The sequence below is a fragment of the Myotis daubentonii genome, chromosome 12 (genome assembly GCF_963259705.1).
Source record: "Myotis daubentonii chromosome 12, mMyoDau2.1, whole genome shotgun sequence".
Classification (NCBI taxonomy): domain Eukaryota; kingdom Metazoa; phylum Chordata; class Mammalia; order Chiroptera; family Vespertilionidae; genus Myotis; species Myotis daubentonii.
The window spans coordinates 21,883,531-21,906,485 of NC_081851.1; positions in this window are offsets into that span (position 1 = coordinate 21,883,531).

The following is a 22,955-nucleotide window of genomic DNA, read 5'->3' on the forward strand; positions in this document are numbered from 1 at the left end:
CCTGGGGGAGCTAGGAGCTCCCCCCCACCTCCATCTCTGTAAAGGGCCACATTCTTGTACTCTCACCAGCACCCACCCAGGGATCAGATTCTGGCTGGGGAAGGCCTGGGGGGAGCCGGATGTGACGCCTCCCACGCAGCCCTGGGTCTTTTTCCGTGGCTCAGAACACGCTACACCAGGTGGCCGCCTTTGCCGGGAGGCACCTTATTTCTCACAGCCCCCTCGCTACTCACATCCTGTTTCCACTCCTCTGACACCCGGCCCCTGCCCTGGGCCCCCACTCCCGCCCCCGACCCCTGGGTTTTCCTGGGTCGGTCTGGGGGGCACAGGCCTCTTGTTTTCAACTCCTGGGGGTTAGAAGGAATTGATACTCGATTCTGCTCTCCTGAAGGGATGGTCTTAATGTGTCAAATGTGGTCTGAGCAGCAGGCTCAGCTTAGGCAAGTGCCAAGGTGGAGGGAAAGAAGTGAGGGTGAGGGTCAGGTCAGGGCCAGGAGGCTGGGCTCCCAACCTGGTCCCTCCCAAGTTGCCACATGGCCTTGGTCAAGACCCTTAAGTGACCCGAACCCCACCTTCCTTGGCTACCAAGTAGGACCCAAGGGGGTGGCCTCTCTGGTGAAAGCCAGCAACAAGGGCACCACAGACCGGCCAGGAGGCCCGGAGACCCCAGTCCCATCTCTCCAGGGACAGAAGCCTCATCATCACACCCACCGCACACATTATCACACATGTGTTATTTCCCTCGTTGTCCCAGAAGTCTCTCCACACTATGGAAGCTGGAACAGGGGGAGGGGGAGACAGTGCAGCAGCACCCATAACTCCCCCTCGGCTCACTGTGGTGTCACTTCCTTCCCAGGTGTGAGCCCTTTGTAGTCGTAAGAAAGGGCGGGAAGGGGCCCCAGTAGCACGGAGGAACCCCCACCCCTTCCTTCCTGAAGGCTGGTCTCACAGCCCCTCCGGGGGGGTAGGCCTCCCTGGGCCCTGCAAGGCCTCCATCAGCAACATGTCCCCTCCAGGGCAGGTCCCTGGTGGTCTGGAAGCCCGGGCAGGCCCAGGAGAAGGCCAGTCCTGAGCCATCGCACATCCTGTGGTGGAGGTGACTGCTGGTGGCAGGCGGGCAGAGCCAGAGGACACATTCCAGCCATTGAAATGTCACTTCTAAGCTGAGGCCTACAGAGCCCTGTGGGATTGTCCGCCCTGGGTCTCTTCCTCTGCCCCACGGGTGGGGAGTCCCTCGAGGCCGAGCAGCCTATGGCGGGAGGCCTGGGAGCCAGCCCTGAACCTTTGTTGACGGATATGGGATACGTGGCCGGCATGTGGGACTGTAACGAAGTGTCACCCAGCCCCCTGACCACCACGGCTCAGCTGCAGAGCTCCACCTCTGCTTCCACTGGGACAAACCTGCTCCCCTGCCCCCCAACTTCCCCCTCACATCTAGGACTGTTAGATCCCTCTGCTTCCTGCCACCCACCACCACCCTGGTCCCCAACATCTCCACAGCCTTCAGACAGCTAGTATATATTTGGTTTCACAAATAAAATAAACTATTACAGAATTCTAATTTAGTATATACAAGGATTTTTTGCAATTCAAGAAGAAAAAAGAAGAATTACATTAAAATATCAATAATGGATATATCCATAATGGACAATTCATATAAGGGAAATATGAGCCGAAGCCGGTTTGGCTCAATGGATAGAGCATCGGCCTGCAGACTGAAGGGTCCCAGGTTCGATTCCGGTCAGGGGCATGTGCCTGGGTTGCGGGCACATCCCCAGTAGGAGATGTGCGGGAGGCGGCTGATCGATGTTTCTCTCCCATCGATGTTTCTAACTCTCATCTCTCTCTCCCTTCCTCTCTGTAAAAAATCAATAAATTTTTTTTAAAAGGGAAATATGAATGGTTAATAAGTTAATAAGTTTAAGAAATACTTAAACTTCCTAGCAACTAGAGAAATCAACAATAAAACTGTGAGATATCCCTTTACACCATCCAGAAAAAAAATCAAAAGTACTATAATACCAGGTGTTGTCAAAGATGGAGAGAAAAGTGACAGTATTGAATCAAAAAAGTATGCTACATATTGGCAAAATATCTCTGTATCTTTACTGTTAAAAAAAGACAAGCACGAAAAATATAACCCAGAAAAACCTTCCCTATAAGGGGTGTGAGATGGGTGGAATAGGCTAAGAAGAAGAATGATACTCCCATTTTGCTTCACGTGAAATATAAAATAAAATTCAATGTCAACATATATGTAATAACATAGAACAAGAAATAATTGGCCTGGCCGGTGTGGATCAGTGGTTGAGTGTCAACCTATGAACCAGGAGATTACGGTTGCAGGCTCGATCCCCAGTAGGGGGCATGCAGGAGGCAGCCAATCAGTGATTCTCTTCATTGATGTGTCTATCTCTCTCCCTTTCCCTTCCTTCCTAAAATCAATAAAAATATTTTTTTAAAAAGAAATAATTGGAAATATCCTCGGTCACACATGATGCTTACCTCACATCATATTCAGAAATACTTGAACAGATCACAAACCTAAATGTAAAACCTAAAACTGTAAATGTATAAAAGAGAACATAGGGGGAAATCCTTGCATCTTTGAGTTAGGCAGACATTTCTTAGATAGAACACAAAACATAAAATAAAAAATGATAAAGTGGACTTTATCAAAATTATATACTTGTGCTCTTTGAAAGATCCAATTAAAAAAAAAAAAGGCAAGCCACAATCAGGGAGAAAATATCCCCAACACATATATCAAACAAAGGACTTGCATCTGAAATATATAAGTCTACAACTCCACAATAAAATGACAAATGACCCAATTAAAAATAGGCAAAGGTTTATAGCAGGCATTACACCAAAGAAGATATCATTAGTCATCAGGGAAATGTAAGTCAAAACCACATTGAGATACCACGTCACACCCACTCGAAAAAACAACAACAATAACAACTGTTGGTGAGGATGTGCAGAAACCGAACCCGCGTAAGTTGCTGGTGGGATGCAAAATGGTGCAGCTGCTTTGGAAAACAGAGGGGCAGTTTCGAAAAAGGTAAACACAGGCTTACCATGTGACCCAGCAACTCCACTCCTAGGTGTTTACTCAAGAGAATTGTAAGCATGTGTCCATACAAAAACGTGTACACACTTTTTCACAATGGCATTATTATTCATAATAGCCAAAGTAAGAAAAACTCAAATGTCCAGCAACTGATGAGTGGATAAACAAAATGCGATATGTCCTCCATACAGTGAAATATTATTTGGTCATAAACTGGAATGAAGTACAGATCCATACTACAGCATGGATGAGCCTTGAAAACACAATGCTGAGTGAAAGAAGCCAGGCACAAAAGATCACATATTGTGTTAATTCCATTTGTATCAAATTTCCCATAGAGACAGAAAGTAGATTTGTGGTTGCCAAGGACTAGGGGGAGGGGGTTGGAGGTGTGATTGCTAAGGGTCTGGGGATTATTGAGGGGGGGATGTTTGGGGTTAGGTAGTGGTGATGATTGCACAACTTTGTGAATATGCTTTAAAACCCACTGAACTGTACTCTTTAAAAGGGTGAATTTTATGGTATGTGAACTATAAATCATTTTTTAAAGGAGAAAAAATTAAAATTCTTATGTTGTAAAAACTCTTACAGTGTAATAAGACAAACAAGCCAGTAAAAATGAGCAAAAGATTTAAAATGACACTTTACAGAAGATTTATGGATGCCAATAAGCACATAAAAAGATGCTAAACATCATTAGTCATTAGGGAAATGCAGATTAAAGTTATAATGAGAAGACTGGTCATAACAAGTTTGGGCAAGAAGGTGGAGCAACTGGAACTCTCATATACTACTAGTGGGAATATAAAATGTTACAACCACTTTGGAAAACAGTTGGGTAGTTACTCAAAAACGTTTAAACATACACCTACCACATGACTCATCCATTCCACTTGTAGGTAGTTACCTTAAAAAAACCCTCAAAAGCATATTCACACAAAGACTTGTACATAAATGTTTAGATTAGCTCTACTTATAATAGCCAAATCTAGAAATAATGCAACATGTCCCTCAATAGTGAATGAATAAACAAATTGGTATATCCATTCAATAGATAATACTTAGCCATATAAAGGAATGAACTATTGATAATGCAACATGAACAATCTCAGAATCATTGTGCTGAATGAAAAAAAAAAAAAAGCCATAGAAAACATTTGGTATAGCCCTGGCCCGGTAGCTCAGTTGATTAGAGTGTCATCCTGATTCACCAAGGTTTCGGGTTTGATCCATGGTCAGGGCACATACAAGAATCAACCAATAGGGAACATTTGAGATGTATTTTTTAAATATATATTTTTATTCATTTCAGAGAGGAAGGGTGAGGGGAAGAGAGATAGAAACATCAATGATGAGAGTCATTGATCAGCTGCCTCCTGCATGCCCCAGGGGATCGAGCCCACAACCTGGGCATGTGCCCTGCCTGCCTGGTTCATAGGTCAATGCTGCCCTAGCTGGTTTGGCTCAGTGGATAGAGTGTTGGCCTGTAGACTGAAGGGTCCCAGGTTTGATTCCGGTCAAAGGAACATGCCCAGGTTTCGGGTTCGATTCCCAGGAGGGAGTGTGCAAGAAGTAGCCCATCGATGATTCTCATTATTGATGTTTCTATTTCTCTCCCTCTCTAAAATCAATAATAAAAAGAAAAACAACCATAGGTCAATGCTCAACCACTGAGCATCATCGGCTGGGCAACATTTGAGATCTTGTTCCCCAGCACATGTCATCAGTTTGGCTCAAATAAACTCTTACAAAAATAAAAATAAAAAAGAATCAACCAATGAATTCATAATTGGGACAACAAATAGAGATTTCTCTCTCCTTTCCTCTCTCTCTAAAATCAATCAATTAAAATGTGTAAAAGAAAAAATTAGTATATACTGTGTAATTTCATTTATATAAAATTCTAGAAAATATAGACTATTTTATGGAGACAGAAAGCAGATCACCCTGACTAGGTGGCTCAGTTGGTTAGAGCATCTTCCTGATATGCCAAGATTGAGAGTTCCATCCTGGGTCAGGGCACATACAAGGATCAACCAGTGAATGCATAAATAAGTGGAACAATAAATTGATGTTTCTCTCTCTCTCTCCCTTCCTCTCTATAAAAATCAATTAAAAAAAAAAAGTATTGCCCTGACTGGGTGACTCAGTTGGTTGGAGAGTCGTCCCATACGCCAGAAGGTGGTGGGTTCAATTCCTGGTCAGGGCACATACCTGGGTTGCAGGTTCAATCCCTGGCTGGAGAATGTACAGGAGACAACTGATCGATGTTCTCTCTCTCTCTCTCTCTCTCTCTCTCTCTCTCTCTCTCTTTCAAATCGATAAAAAAAAAAAATCCTCAGGAGAGGATTACAACATATTCTTGGGTGAGGATTTTTTTAAAGTATTAAAAAAAAAAAAGAAAAGAAAAGAAAGTGGATGAGTGGTTGCCTGGGGATGGGGCTGGGAAGAATGTCAAAGGGATTCAAGGAAACCTTTGTGGGTGATGAAATATTCATTATCTTAATTGTGATGATGATGTCACGGGTGTATACACATATCAAAATGGAATAGATTGTTCAATTTAAATACATGTAGTTAACTGTGCTTTGATTAAACATCAATAGAGTTGATGTAATAAAGTATATAAATAAATAAACAAAACAGACCCAAGTAAAGATGTCAAGTTGAAAACACAGGTTTACTTTTGCTCACTCTTGCAACCCCACTTCAACAAGAGTAAAGGAGGCAGAGTTAAAGGCAAACCCCTCATGATCAAGGAGAGGGAAAACAGGAAAATGTTCTGGAAACTGGAAAGCGGTGCACAAAATGGTAAGGGGCTTAGGAGAAACAAAAAATTGAATTCCTAGCCAGGAGTGGGGACAAGAGCCAATCCAATTTACACAGCAGAATCCCTAAAAGGCTCAGGATATGTGAGAGACACGGAGCGGGGACGGGGGGGGGGGGGTGTTGGGGGGTGCGGGGGGGGGAGCGGGTGGGGGGCAGAGGAGAGGGCTGAGGAGAGTAGGGGAGGAAGAGGTTAAAGAGAGGGCTCTGTGTATTACATAGCAGAAAGTCTGTGCAATACACAGCCAGCCCACCCTACAGTGAGTGAAGCTCACAGCCAGCCACTGACACATACATGCCCAGAGCCCCCAATCTGAGTTTCTTCTTAATATGAACTAACAGCCAATAGCTTTTAGCCACTCTTGCTCAAGAGAGGGATCTAATAGAAAAAAAGCAACTCGGACTAAACAAATTAAGTGGGGAAGAGAATACTTTAACAAAACTCACAAATATCCTTAGAGGGGGAAGATATTGAACTCATAAAACAAGGATGGTTACCACAAAAAAGGGATCATTCAGAAAGCAATTCTCTTGGGTAGTGAAAATAAGAAAGCAGTAATTAAAATTCAATATCAGGGCTGAAAGATAAAGATGAGGGAAACTTCCAGAAAGCAGAGCAAGAAGACAAATGGGTGAAGATCAGAAGAAAAAAGAAAATAAGAGGACAAGTTCAAGTGAGTGGACATCTGAATAACAGAAGGGCCAAAAGGGAGAGAGAGAAAATGAAATAATTCCAGGAAATTCTCCAGAACTGAGAGGCGTGAATTTACAAATGAGGGTCCAGTAAGAGCACAATAGGTAAAACAACTCAGACAGAAACCAGGAATGAAGAGTAGAGCTCACAGCCCTAGCCAGTTTGCTTAGTGGTTAGGATGTTGTCCCAATGACTGAAGAGTCAGGTTCGATTCCCAGGCAAGGGATGTACCTCATTTGCAGGCTCCATCCCCGGCCCTGGTCAGGAATTAATCAATCAATGAGTCTCTCTCACATCAATGTTTCTCTCTGTCTCTCCCCATCACTTCCACTCTCTCTAAAAACCAATGGAGGGATGCTGCATGGACATGCTCCCAGGAAAAAGCTGGAATTATAACTAAAATATGGAAAGGCTTCCTGAATAATCAATGGAAAACTCACAGGAGAGAACCCTGATACTTGAGGATCTAAGGTGGAGACCACATAGAGACTGGTAGGAGGGGCAGAGGCGTAAAAGGGCTGGCCCAGCACCCACAGACAGCAACTGGAGAGATATCTCAGCAGGGAGGGAGGGGGAGTGGGGGAAGGAGAGGGAGGGAGGAGAGTGGGGGGGTGCCACTGAGAACTCTGGAATCTAATCCCCAAGCTGGGCTCCCCAGCAGAGAGCACCAAATCTGAGGGGGGTACCCACATAACATCTAGCTGTGAAAAGCAGTGGGATACTGTCTGCCAGGGAGTGGCAGCTGACAGTTCGAACACCCTCTTGAAGGGCCAACGTACAAAAATTCCCTATGGAGCCACCCACCTTGCTCTGGCAGAGGAAGGGTGAAGTGGACTGGAGCTGTGAGAGCAGAAACCAGGACTGGGGACTCAGAGGGATAAAGCTTAGAAGGCATACACCCCAAGTTTCCTGGACTGAGTCATTCCCTCATGCAGCACAGGGCACCTTCCCCGCATAGACATCTGCCTTGCCTGGGGGAAGACAGTCTATACACCCTATTGGAGAACACCTTGCCCTGAGGCCACTTAAGAGATTGAAAGTAACAATTAGCCTCCAGCCAGAAGCAGCTGCCCCAACCTATTGAAAAAACTCTCACCACACCTGAGGACGATTGCCTGGGGGCAATTCAAGTGGGAATCCTATCAGTCTGTAGGCAGAGGTGGTTTTTGGAGGCTTTGCCTGATCCAATTTGTCAGAAACTGTCTTTAACACTGTCCTGCACTAGAGATTGAGAGGTGAAGAGGATCTACCTAAAACATAGTCACAAACCCAAACAGACAACCAAAATGAGGAGACAAAGAAACAACCCCCAAATGAAAGAACTAGAGAATTCTCCAGAAGAAGAAATAAATGAAGCAGAGATAAGAAATTTATCGGAAACAGAGTTCAGAGTAATGATGGTAAAAATGCTCAACAGTATGAAAAAAGACATAGTAACTATGAAAAAAGAGCAGTCTGAGATAAAGAATGACATAATACAAATAAAGATCACATTGGAAGGAATACATAGCAGATTAGGGGAAGCTGAGGATCAAACCAGTGAATTAGAAGACAGAGTTGAAAATATCATGCAATTAGAGAGCTAAAAAGAAAAAACAATTAAAAAACAGGAGGACAGCTTAAGGGAGCTGGGGACAATGTGAAACGTAACAATATTAGAATAGCACGTGTGCCAGAAGAAGCAGAAAGGGAGAAAGGAATAGAGAAGGTGTTTGAAGAAATAATGGTAGAAAATTTCCCTGATCTGGTAAAGGAAAAAGTCACACAAGTTCAGGAGGCACAGAGAACCCCAAACAAGAAGAGCCCAAACAGACCCATGCCCAGGCCACATGTTAGGACACAAAACAATTAAAATGCTAAAAATTAAAGACAAAGAGAGAATCTTAAAGGCAGCAAGAGGGGAAAAAAACACAAAAACAAACCTGTTAACTACAAAGGAGTTCCCATAAGGCTGACACCTGATTTCTCATCAGAAACTCTACAGGCCAGAAAGGAATGGCATGAAGTACTCAAGGTAATGGAAAGCAAGGATTGGAGACCAAGATTATTAATATATCCAGCAAGGCTATCATTCAAAATAGATAGTCAAATAAATAGCTTCCCAGACAAAAACAAAAAGGCTAAGCCAGCATTACAAGAAATGCTAAAGGGATTCCTGAGAAGAAGAAACAGAGAGAGAAACGTAGCCATACAGAATTAAAATGGCTATAAATAAGTACCTCTCAAGCCTGGCTGGTATGGCTCAGAGGTTGAGCATTGACCTATGAACCAAGATGTCACTGTTCAATTCCCAGTCAAGGCATATGCCGGGGTTACAGGCTCGATCCCCAGTGTGGGGTATGCAGGAGGCAACCAATCAATGATTCTCTCTCATCATTGAGGTTTCTATCTCTTTCTCCCTCTCACTTCCTCTCTGAAATCAATAAAAATATATTTTAAAAAAATAAGTACCTCTCAATAATAACCCTAAATGTAAATAGATTAAATGCTCCATTCAAAAGATGTAGGGTAGCTGCCTGGATACAAAAGCATGACCCAACTATATGTTATATACAAGCGACCCATCTCAAAAAAAGAAACATACAGGATGAAAGTGAAGGGATGGAAATAAATTTTCCATGCAATGGAAAAGAAAAAAACTGGAGTAGCAATATTCATATCCAACAAAATAGACTTTAAAATAAAGGCCATCACAAGAGACAACAAAGGTCACTATGGAATACTAAAGGGATTGATCCAACAAGAGGATATTGCCCTGGTAAACATATATGCACCCAATATGTGTTCCTAAATATATATATATAAAACTTCTAGAAGACTTTAACAGAGAGATTGACGACAATAAAGTCACAGTAGGGAACTTTTACACCCCAATGACTTTCCTGGACAGATCTTCCAGACAAAAACTTAACAAGGAAACAGAGACTCTAAAGGACACACTGGAGCATATGGATTTAATTGACATTTATAGAACATTTCACCCCAACGCAGCAGAGTATACATTCTTCTCAGGTGCACATGGATCATTCACAAAGAGAGACCACCTGTTAGGACACAAAACAAGTCCCTACAAGTTCAAGAAGACTGAAATCATATCAAGCATCTTCTCAGATCACAGTGGAATGAAATTAGAAATCAACTACTGTAAAAACACCCAAAAACATTCAAGTACATGGAGGTTAAGTAGCATGTTATTAAACAATGAATGGGTTACCAACGAGAAAGAAATCAAAAACTTCCTGGAAACAAATGAAAATGAACACACAACAACCCAAAATCTCTGGGACATAGCAAAAGCTGTCCTGAGAAGGAAGTTCATAGCACTACAGGCATACCTCAATAAAACAAGAATAATCAGCAATAAACTATTTAACCCTACAACTAAACAACTAAAACAAGAACAACAAGAAAAGACCAGAGTAATGGAAGAAATGAAATAATAAAGATTAGAGCAGAAATAAATAACATAGTGACTAGAAAAACAATACAAAAAATCAATGAAATCAAGAGCTGGTTCTTTGAAAGGATAAGCAAAATTGATAAACCATTAGCCATACTCATCAAGAAACAAAAAGAGAGGACCCCAATAAATAAAATCAGAAATGAAAATGGAGAAGTAACCATGGACACCATAGAAATACAAAGGATTGTAAGAAAATACTATGAACAACTATATGCCAACAAGTTGGACAATGTGGATGAAATAGACAAATTCCTAGAAAAATACAATCTCCCAAAACTGAATCAGGAAGAATAAAAAACCCAGAATAGACCAAAAACAACTGATGAAATAGAAGCAGTAATAATAATAATAAAAAAGCTCCCACCAAACAAAAGCCCAGGTCTGGACAGCTTCACAGGGGAGTTTTTCCAAACATTCAAAGAACTAACACCTATACTCCTCAAACTATTTCAGAAAATCCAAGAGGAAGGAACACTTCTAAGCTCTTTTTATGAGGCCATCATTATCCTAATTCCAAAACCAGATAAAGATACTACAAAGAAAGAGAATTACAGGCCAATATCCCTGATGAACAAAGATGCTAAAATCCTCAACAAAATATTAGGAAATCGTATCCAGCAATATATTAAAAAGATTCTATACCATCATCAAGTGGGATTTATTCCAGGGATGCAAGGCTGGCACAATATTCATAAATCAATAAGCGTGATACATCACATAAACAAATTGAAAGATAAAAATTACATGATCATATCAATAGAAGCAGAAAAAGCATTTGACAAAATCTAACACCCATTTTTGATAAAAACTCTCAGCAAAGTGGGAATAGAGGGGAGTATATCTCAACATGATAAAGGCCATATATGACAAACCTACAGCCAACATCATACTCAATGGGCAAAAACTAAAACCATTTCCCCTAAGAACAGGTACAGAACAGGGATGCCCACTTTCACCACTTCTGTTCGACATAGTACTAGAAGTGCTAGCCATAACGATCAGACAAGAAGAAGAAATAAAAGGCATCCAAATTGGAAAAGAAGAAGTAAAATTGTCATTATTCGAAGATGACATGATATTGTACATAGAAAACCCCAAAGACTCCATCAAAAAACTACTAGACTTAATAAATGAATTCAGCAATGTAGCAGGATACAAAATTAACACCCAGAAATCTATGGCTTTTTTTAAAAAACATATTTTATTGATTTTTTTACAGAGAGGAAGGGAGAGGGATAGAGAGTTAGAAACATTGATGAGAGAGAAAGACCGATCAGCTGCCTCTTGCACACTCCCTACTAGGGTTGTGCCCGCAACCAAGGTACATGCCCTTGACCAGAATCGAACCTGGGACCCTTGAGTCTGCAGGCCGACACTCTATCCACTGAGCCAAACTGATTAGGGCTCTATGGCTTTTTATACACCAATAATGAACTCACAGAAAGAGAGACTAAAAAATCAATCCCATTTACCATTGTACTGAAAAAATTAAGATACCTAAGAATAAACTTAACTAAGGAGGTAAAAGACCTATACTCAGAAAACTACAGGACATTGAAAAAAGAGACAGAGGAAGACATAAACAAATGGAAGAATATACCGTGTTCTTGGATGGATAGAATCAACATCATTAAAATGCCCATACTACTCAAAGCAATCTTTAGATTCAATGCAATCCCCATTAACATACCAACAGCATATTTCACAGAACTAGAACAAACTCTCCAAAAGTTCATCTGGAATGGAAGAAGACCCCGAATTGCTGCAGCAATCCTGAGAAAGAAGAACAAAATTGGAGGGATCACAATACCAGATATCAAGCTATATTCCAAGGCCGCTGTTCTCAAAACTTCCTGGTATTTGCACATATAGACCAATGGAACAGAACAGAGAACCCAGAAATTGACCCAAGCCATTGTGTTCAATTAATATTTGACAAAGGAGGCAAGAGCATACAATGGAGTCAAGACAGTCTTTTCAATGAGGGGTGTTGGGAAAGTTGGACAGATACATGCAAAAAAATGAAACTAGACCACCAACTTACATCATACACAAAAATAAACTCAAAATGGATAAAGGACTTAAACATAAGACAGGAAACCATAAAAATTTTAGAAGAATCTATAGGCAGCAAAATTGCAGACATATGTCATAGCAATATCTTTACCGATACAGCTCCTAGGGCAATGGAAACTAAAGAGAAAATAAACAAATGGGACTACATCAAAATAAAAAGCTTTTGCACAGAAAAAGAAACCATCAACAAAACAATAAGAAAGTCCACTGCATGGGAGAACATATTTGCCAATGTTATCTCCAATAAGGATTTAATATCCAACATTTACAGGGAACTCATACAACTTAACAAAAGGAAGATAAACAACCCAATCAAAAAATGGGCAATGGACCTAAATAGATACTCTTTGAAAGAAGACATAAGGAAGGCCAAGAGACATATGAAAACATGCTCAAAGTCACTAATCATCGGAGAGATGTAAATCAAAACGACAATAAGGTACCATCTCACACCTGTCAGACTGGCTATCATCAACAAATCAACAAACGACAAGTGCTGGCGAGGATGCGGAGAAAAAGGAACCCTTGTGCACTGGGAATGCAGACTGGTGCAGCCACTGTGGAAAACAGTATGGAGTTTCCTCAAAAAATTAAAAGTGGAACTCCCATTTGACCCAATAATCCAACTTCTAGAAATATATCCAAAGAAATCAGAAACACCAATCAGAAAGAAGGTGTGCACCCCTATGTTCATGGCAGCACAATTTACAATAAGATTTGGAAACAGCCTAAGACTTAGCCTAAGTGCTCATCAGCAGATGAGTGGATTAGAAAACTGTGGTACAACTACACAATGGACTACTACGCTGCAGTAGAAAAGAAGGAACTCCTGCTGTAACTGGTTTGGCTCAGTGGATAGAGCATCAGCCTGTGGACTGAAGGGTCCCAGGTTCGATTCTGGTTGGGGGCATGTACCTTGGTTGCGGGCACATCCCCAGTAGGGGGTGTGTGGGAGGCAGCTGATCGATATTTCTCTCTCATCGATGTTTTTAACTCCCTATCCCTCTTCCTTCCTCTCTGTAAAAAAATCAATAAAATATATATTAAAAAAAAAAAAACTCCTACCATTTGCAACAGCATAAATCGGCCTGGAGAGCATCATGCTAAGCAAAATAAGCCAGTTGGAGAAAGATAAATATCACATGATCTCACTCATATGTGGGATATAATGATCAACATAAACTGATGAACAAAAATAGAGCCAGAGGGAAAAATAATATTTTAGAATATAGTAGAAGTAATCCTGTTACTTGCAGATTTTTAATATTTACACAGCTTTTGTGCTATCATACTATGTTAGTACAGTTTTGGTAATATTATTATACTTAAAATCCTTTTTTTTCTTGAAATATTAATGTTTATTGCATGTAATATTATTATATTTAAGATCGTTTTTCTTGAATAATTGGTTCTTACTGCATGTAACATTATTATATTTAAAAAAATTTTCTTGAGATATTAATTTTTATTGCATGTAGTATTATATTTAAGATTGTTTTTCTAAAAAAAAAAAAAAAAGAATCAATGGGGGTGAGCAGAAAAGCAGAACTCACAACTTGGTTGGGGGAGCTACATATCACAGATAAAGGATCAGGAACCAAAGCATTGTCAGACTTCACCCAAATTCTAAAGGCAAACTATTTCCAGCTGATACTTCTCATGACATACCAGGACTCACTGAATTAGCCAGCCCATAAGAAGCTGAAAAATTCTACCTTCTGTGGACCCGTTCTCCTATGACCATCAAGGAAAACAGAGGGAGAATGGGATACAGATCACCCGGGTGGACGTGGAAGGGTCCCAGGTGAAAGGGAAGGGAGGTCTTAGGTGCCAAATGGGCACCAAGCTAGGCACCATCTGCCCAGACCTCCCGAGGGAGGGGAAACTTAATACCTGATTGACTGAACATCGAGGTTTCATGAGGGCTACAGAGGATAGAGTTGAATTTGTGATAACACAACAAAGGAAGCAAAAGAAACACCAAGCACTCACTCTCAGAAATGAAAAGGTGTGCAAGAAAGAAGTCACCATGGTGCCTTGTCTTGTCTGTGAATAACATTTCCATGCTCATCTCAACATAAATGTGCAATAATGCTGGGACTGAAATTCAAGGTAACTTAGAGAGGATAAGGGGATGGGAGGGGCAGAGGAAGAGAGGAATCTATAATAATAAAAGCATAATATGCTAATTAGACTGGAATCCTTCTGGATGACCTGCTGGATGAAGCTGGGGCTGTGAGGGAAGCCCAAGTCCTGCCTGGATGCCAGAGGGAAGCCGGTGCCAGCAGCTGGAGGAAGGAAGGCCTACTCTTGCATAAATTTCGTGCATTGGGTCTCTAATCCTATCTAATAAAAGAGAAACATGGTAATTAGCTGTACGTCCGCTACCCTTCCCATTGGCTAATCAGGGTGATATGCAAATTAACTGCCAGCCAAGATGGCGGCCAGCAGCCAGGCAGCTTGAAGCGGACATGAGGCTTGCTTGCTTCAGTGATGGAGGACTCCAACGTTCCCCGCATGCCTCTGCCGGCCTCTGAGCTTGCAATTTGAAACATTGTTACAAATATAGAAGCTAAACAAAACCCCAGAAACCTGCTTTCAGCCCGCCGGGATCTCAGAGCTGGAGTTGAAACAGTGTTTCGATTATAGAACCCAAACAAACCAGATACCTGCTTTCAGCAGCGGAGGCCTAAGAACTGGAGCCAAGCCTCAAAGCTAAAGCTGGCCCAGAATAAAAAAAAAAAAAGAAAGGAAGGAGCAGTTGGGAGCTTCAGTCACCCGCCAGCCTGAAAACAGCCCTCAGCCCCTCACCCAGACTGGCCAGGCACCCCAGTGGGGACCCCCACCCTAAGGGTGTGTGACCAGCTGCAAACAGCCATCATCCCCTCATCCAGGCTGGCCAGCAGCCCAGTGGGGACCCCCACCCTGATCCAGGACACCCTTCAGGGCAAACCAGCCGGCCCCCACCTGTGCACCAGGCCTCTATCCTATATAGTAAAAGGGTAATATGCCTCCCAGCACCAGGATCAGCGGAGCCGCGAGGCCTCCCGGCACCGGGATCAGCATGACAGGGGGCAGCGCCCAAACCCCCTGATCGCCCTGTGGCTCTGTGTGTGACAGGGGGCGGGGCCACAACCTCCCTATCCGCCCTGCTCTGTTCGTGACAGGGGAAGGTGCCCCAACTCCCTGATCAGCCCTGCTCTGTGCCTGATAGGGGGGAGCTCCCCAACCCCCTGATCACCCTGCGGCTCTGTGTGTGACAGGCTGCGGTACCCCAACCCCCTGATCGGCCCTGCTCTGTGTGTGACAGGGTGCGGCGCCCCAACCCCCTGATCGGCCCTGCTCTGTGTGTGACAGGGTGCAGCGCCCCAACCCGCCCCCCCCCACCACCCCCACGGGCCCTGCTCTGTGTGTGACGGGGTAGAGCCATAACTTCCCCATCGGCCCTGCCCTGAGTGTGACAGGGTACAGCACTCCAACCCCCTGATCCGCCCTGCTCTATGTGTGACAGGGGGCGGTGCCCCAACTCCCCTATTGGTCCTACTGTGTGTGACAGGGGGGAGCTCCCCAACCCCCTGATCGACCCTGCTCTGTGCGTGACAGGGTACAGAGCCCCAACCCCCCTGATGGGCCCTGCTCTGTGAGTGACAGGGGGCAGCACCCCAACCCCCTGATTGGCCCTGCTCTGTGGGTGACAGGGGGTGGCACCGCAACCTCCCCATCAACCCTGCCTTGAGTGTGACAGGGGGCGGTGCCCCAACCCCCCAATCGGCCCTACCCTGAGCGTGACTGAGGGTGGTATCGCAACCTCCCGATCTGCCCTGCTCTGTGCATGACAGGGGACAGCGCCCCAACTCCCCAATCGGCCCTGCTCTGAGCCCGACCAGGGGCTGCACCTAGGGATTGGGCCTGCCCTCTGCCACCCGGGAGCAGGCCTAAGCCAGCAGGTTGTTATCTCCCGAGGGTTCCCAGACTGCGAGAGGGCACAGGCCGGGCTGAGGGATCCCCCCCCCCCCGAGTGCACAAATTTTTGTGCACCGGGCCTCTAGTCTATATATATAAAAGCCTAATATGCAAAGTGTCTCCTCAGGAGTTCAACTGACTGAGAGTTCAATCACTTGCTATGATGTGGGCTGCCACTAGGAGGTGGCGCTAATAGATGGAAGGCCCCGGATGGTAGCCGGCAGCTGGCAGCTGAGGAAAGGAGGCTCTGGCTGGTGGCCAGCAGCTGCTAGGGACCCTACCCGTGCATGAATTTCATGCTCTGGGACTCTAGTTTTCATATAATGCCTAAAATGACAAGTCAGGGAGTGGTAATGTAGGACATTCTCTACTGACCTGGAGGAAAATACTAATATAATCCCTTTGAGAGATGAAGCAGGCCATCCCTGGGAAGGGGAAGTGGCAGTTTGTTACTTTACAAGAACAAGTTGACTTTTTAAACTGTGTGCACAAATGTTTAGATAAAACTACAAAAATGTTATGTACAGATAGAGGTAGAAAAGGACTGATTTCTTTGGTTTGTAAGGATTATAGTTCACTTTTCTTTATATTTTTATGCATAAAATGTTTTACCCTTTCAATCACACAATTACTTTGGAAAACAAAAATATGAAGGCAAATCCAAAAGAGTGTCAAGAACGTTCTCAGTGAAGCATCAATCAGCAGACAGTGGTTTCCGCATGTTCCAGGCTATTTGGCTCTCCTGACTGCCTGCCCTCTCCTCACCACTCAGAAATCATACTCCTTCATACCGTCTACTTTAGTGTCATCTCCCTAGGGCTTCTGAAAGCCCTTGGGCACATAGTGGGCCTTCATTAATTTCTTCTGAATATCAAAGAACACAGCAGGCAAAGAATAAGGATTGGAACCTCACAGGGCTGGGTCCCCCACTTGGCCTACCAGTCCTGCCTGGACCTGAGGGTACCCCACCTCCTTAGACTGAGAATTGGATGGGCCACCAGGAGCAAGAAGGCTGAGAGGGAGGAGGCAGCAAATCAGGGCTTCTGCCTCCTTCTCTTCACCTCTGTCCCTGACTGGTGCATGGTTCGGGGCTAGGAACTGGGAGTCTCCCACTGGCCCACAGCCTCCAATGCACCCCCGTCCCCGCCCCCCCCCCCCCCGCCCCGGCCCCCCCTATCCCCCAGCCTACATGTACGCACACAGGTTGTGGTCGTCTGACCCACTTCCTCTCATTTATTCATAGGCTTCGAGGACAGTCAAGGCTTTGCAGGTGGGGTGGCGGTGCCCAAATAGACTCACATTGAACCTTGGGTTTTTATGGGCAGCCTGAGAGGCTCCTGGTAGGAGGTGCAGCCCTGACCCCTGCTGCCAACACATGGACACTACAGGACCGGGGATCCGCCAGGCAGGGAAGTCTCTCCGGACTCCGTAAGGGGCCTTTTCTTTTGAAAAGCTATCCTTCAACTGCATTCTGCAGTCTCCCTTTGTTGTGAATTGAATTGTGTCCCCTCAGAATTCATATGCTGCAGTCCTAGCCCCCAGGACCACAGAATGTGACTTACCTGGAACTAGTGCTGGTGCAGATGTAATTAGGTGGTTTAAGAGGACAGAGGAATAAAGTGGGCCTCTAATCCCACGTGACTGGTGTCCTGACAAAAAGGGGACATTTGGACAGAGGCATGCACACAGGGAGAAGGCCATGTAGACAGGGAAGCAGAGATCGGGGTGATGTATCCACAAGCCGAGGAGGCCACCAGCCATCAGGAGCTCCATGACGCTCACGCCTCACAAGGAACCCACCCTGCCTCACCTCAATCTCAGACTTCTGTGCAAGTCACTCAGTTTGTGGTTCTTTGTCACAGTGGCCCCAGCAAATTTGCTGGGAGTTTTTTTTACCTTTCTGGGGTAGGTTAGTAAGAAACTGGAAAATTCCCTGGCAAGCGGAAAAGATCTCGGATGAACTGAGGGGTCCTCTTCTCCACTGGGAGCTGCTGAGGGTGGACTTCTTACAATATCCCCAGAAAAAGAATTTTCTAAGACTCACATGGGAGAACGAGTGATTTTTATTTGCTTGCAATTAAATCCCTGTGTTTCTAAAGTCCCATTTCCCTTAGTCCAGTCAGAGGAGTGTAGCTGGGGTTTCAGTAGAGCTAGAAGCCAGTGTCCAGTGTCTGTTCCATGTTGCAGCAGGTCCAGTACAGCATCACACTAGATGCAGTCCATCAGTCCACTGTGTGTGGGGGTCCGCATGGCAGTGCACCAAGAAGCCATGCATGAACCATGAGCTAGCGTGCCAAGAGGAACCAAGAGAGCGAGTGTCTTTGTTCAGGGTATTAAGTATCCCAAATCTTCATGAGTTTGCATTGGCCACGCCCATTCTAGCCAACCACCTTTCCCCAGGTTTGATTGACAGGCAACTATCTACCCTGCCACCCCAACTTAGCTGAGCATGTGTCTATCTTCCCTTTGTCCAGTCTCCTTGCCCCAATGTTTTGCAGGAAATGTGCCTATGTCTAGCCTTCCTTTTGCTCCTTTACTGTTAATAACTAGTGGCCTGGTGCATGAAATTCATGCACATTAAAAGGGAATTAATTAGAGGAAATATTCTAATATTGCTATTTGCCCTTTCTCTATAATAGAAGTGTCAGAGATGAAAGAAAATTAGTAAAATGTATATGAAAATCTCCCTGTCAGAGTCTGGGGCACACCATGGGACCCAGAGTCAAGTCCCAGCCCACCCACATACACCTCGAAATTATGTGAGACCCAGACCCAGCTGGCCCCACCCCCATCAAGCCCTGCAGGGCAGGGGACGCAGCCTCAGGTCCCCTGGCCCCAGTGCTGCGGGTGTGAGGGCGTGATGACCATTTGCATATTAGCTCTTTATTATATAGGATTAGCTAATTACAGTGGTATCGGAGTGAGGAAACAAACAGCCCGAGTGGCTGAGCAATCACCAGCCAGCTAATAAACCACAGGACCCTGTCCTCCCTAACCAAAGACACCTAGGAGCGGATGGTTTAAATCTCTCCTCCCCAACCAAAGATATCTAAGAGCAAATGGCTTAAGTCACCCTACTCAGGGGAACACCTAACAAAAACCCAAACCCAGAAAACCAATTAGATCAAGAGTAATCCAAGATAGAGCTGAAAGTGACCAAGCTCATTTTGATAAATCGACACTCAAGGACACACCTGGAGAGCTAAATATTGTTAAGATCCTCACCAGGGACCTCCCCTAAAATCCCCGCCTAGGAAAACAGGTAAAACCCTCAAGACAAAGGAGCCAGCACTTGCCCTGCTCGCGCTCCCTTGAGCCTCCCTTTCCTCCCATGTACTTGACTTTCTAAGCTCAAGGACCCTCTTCTTGCCTCACTTTTCTCAGGTCCAAAGCAGCTCTCTCAGCTCAATCCCATTCCTGATTTTGCTTCCTTGAGCCTGTCCCAAGCTTTAATATACTTTCACCTGGATTCCTGTCTTGACATGCTGTCTGCACAAGTCAAGAACCCACAGCCCTAGCTGGTTTACTCAGTGGATAGGTCATTGGCCTGCAGACTGAAGGTTCCAGGGTTTGATTCCAGTCAAGGGCACATGCCCGGGTTGCGGTCTTGATCCCCAGTAGGGGGCGTGCAGGAGGCAGCCCATCAATGATTCTCTCATCATTGATGTTTCTATCTCTCCTTCTCCCTTCCTCTCTGATATAAATTAAACATACACACACACACACACCCCAGACTGTGCCAGGGCAGACCTGCCGGGGGCTTGGCCCCTTCCTGGTGACATTTCTAACTGAATCCAGTCTTTGAAGAGGTGCCTTTAAAGTTGTAGGTAAATATGTTTTAGCAATAATTTGGCAAAGCCTGTCAGTTACCCCCATTTCCATTCGGCTGCCTGAAGCACAGGTTCTCTCAGCAGTTGGACGTGGCCTTGTGACCGAGTTCTGGCACTGGGATGTGAGCAGGAATGGCGTGGCATTCTGGGGAGTGTCCTCAAGGGGAGGGCCATTTTCTTCCCACCAGAGGCACCGAGGACTGGGCAAGCCGGCAATGAGCAGACACAGCCTCTGTCCTCCGGGTGCTTACCCACCAGGGAGCACTCGGGTCCAGTCCTGGATTCCACATTTTAGGAAAAGCACTAACAAATTATAGTTTATCAAGAAATAGAACACAATGCCATGTGATGGAAGGGGGTTCAAGACAGCAGTAGCAGGGGTCTGGGGGGACATAATCCTAACTCATACACACACACAGCAGAGTTTTAAGATATGAAAAAATGCACTAACCAAAAAACACCTAAATATTACTACTTTCAAACATCCACCCTACATTTTTGGGCATGGTTAGGCTCTTTAAAAGTAGATAAAGTTAGGTCATTTTGTAAGTTGTTCGAAAAAATTTTAAGTGTAATTTGTGGAGCATAATCACCCATGAGGCTCTAAGAGCAATTGTGACGACAGTGTATGGCCTGAGGATTCTTTTAGAATGATGCTCTATCAAGTAATCACTGAAGTTAGTAGAAACAAGCATATTTTACATTGCGATCACTTCCATCCACGTGCTATAGTTTTTTTAGACACTTTCAAGTTTATTCATTAGAAATCAGAGTTGTTAAATTTTATGAAGATTATTTTCAGACCCCTGTCCTACCACACTGGGTACAGAGACAGGTCATCTTGCAATAAACATTTTTACAACATGAGTCCTCAAGATGTCTCAAGAATACTGTCCCTCCCTTTATATTAAGTATTGTACACCCTGAAAGTTTCAGGAAAGATATCTATGCTTTGATCCTCCAAGAGGAGTGGAAGTAGGGATTTAAAGCACATGAAAGTTAACAAAGATAGATAAAAAGAAAGCCTACGATCCAAGTTCTGAATAAGTCAATAGCCCCAGGAAGAAATTTGCAATGCAGCACTTATGAGAAACTAACCAAGCCATGCCAGTAGAAGAGTCTTTGGAAAGGTCACAGGCAGGTCTGTGTTAAGGCTCTGTCACTTCTTGTGACCTTGAGCAACGGAATTTCTCTGGTCCGTTTCCTCCCTGTAAAACAGGACAGCTACATACTCACAGGGAGGTTGAAGAAGTGTCCAGCACAGCGAGCGCTCAGTAATCCCAACGAGAGCCAACAGCATGACGAATTAACGACAGCTCAGCTTATATTGGTAGTTCCAGATCAAGAGAGGCTGCCTCTTTTGGCTCCTTTTGGCTGCATAAACATGCCACTTTGGACCCCAGCAATTCTGTGATTTGCCTTTGCAGGTGGGGCCCAGGCCCAGCCGAGTTGGAGAACCCCTGCACTAAACTGTGCTACCCAAAAGCTCCCGTGAAGCTAATTCCACCTGAAGGACAGGCTGCGGCCGCCTTAGTTACTTGGCTGCTATTACAACACGGGACACTTACCTGGAGCCTGGATTTGGGGGAGGTGCTAGGAAAGTCCTTTGGGGGCACAACTGGGGAACTTTTAATATGGTCATTAGATAGATTAGTTATGTGTGTGCGAATGGTAGTGTGGTTACACAGACCATTATAAAAGAGCACACTCACATGTTTAGGAGTGAAATATGGTGATGTTTACAACTTACTTTCAAATAGTGATGAAAGTGTATCAATCTACTTTGGTTGCCGTAACAAAATCCTATGAACAACAGAATTTCTGACAGTTCTAGTGGCTAAAAGTCCAGGATTGATGTGCTGGCCAATTGTTCCTGGCGAGAGCTGTCTCCCTGGTAAAGCTTGCCAATGGCCACCTTCTGTCCTCACATGGCAAGAAGGTAGAACAAGCAAGGGCACTAATCCTATCATGGGGGCCGCACACTCTGACCTCATCTAATACTAATTACCCCCCAAAGGCTCCGCCTAGAATGCCATCACATGGGCCCCGGCACATGAATTTTACAGGGACACAGTTCAGTCCACAGCAGTATGTGTAGAGAGAAAAAGCACACACCACAGCAAGCTCTAAACTATGTGCAAAGGTAGGGGAGGGGAAGGAGTCTACAAGGTTTATTACAGGGTGGGGCAAAAGTAGGTTTACAGCTGTGAGGACACAAAAGTTAATGAAGCTATTGTAATAATCACAACCGGCCTTTTTCCATTCAAACTATAAACGTACTTCTGCCCCACCCTGTATTGTTACTCTTTCAACTTGGAAGATTTTTGAAGCTGCTGGAGACATAAAGCCTGAGAAAAGCTGAATCCCATAAACACTGTCTCCAAGAATGGCAGCATTTTTCCTGCCAATCCAAGGACATAAAGAACCTGCTGGGAGCCAGAGCTGTCCGACCCAGGACATGTTGCTCTCAGCCAGAGCTCAGCTGCTGAGGATCAGCATTCAACTCAGCCTGGAGAACCACAGCAGGGACATGTGCAGGGGCCTCTGCAGCAGGGAGACCGGAACAGCACCTGTAAGCATGCACTCCCTGACGTGTCTCTCCAGTCATCTTGGAGAAATGTGGGAGAAAAGAGTTAAGAGTCTGGGTGTGCATTTGTGTTGACCTAGTGTTTCCCATGAGCAAAATCACACATCAATTCGAGTTTGACATTATGTTCCCAGTGTCTCCATCAATTGCCTTGGAACAAATCTGCATTCTAGCATAATTGCCTGTGTGACACTACTTTCCACAGGCCATGTGCGTTTTGAGCTCACCACCCTCCCTCTCCAACAGAGCCCTGATTCACCCCTCCATAATCTAGACCTGGGCTTGCTCAAGTCCCCTCCTCTCCTCATTTCCTCAAGTCTTTATCAGCAAAGCTCTATTTCTGTTTCCTCCAAGTTGACCCTACTTTAAAGAACAAAGGACATGGGTTAGTAGATCAGCACAAAGTGGAAATAGCTGGCTTGTTTTCAGCTGCCAACTGGTCA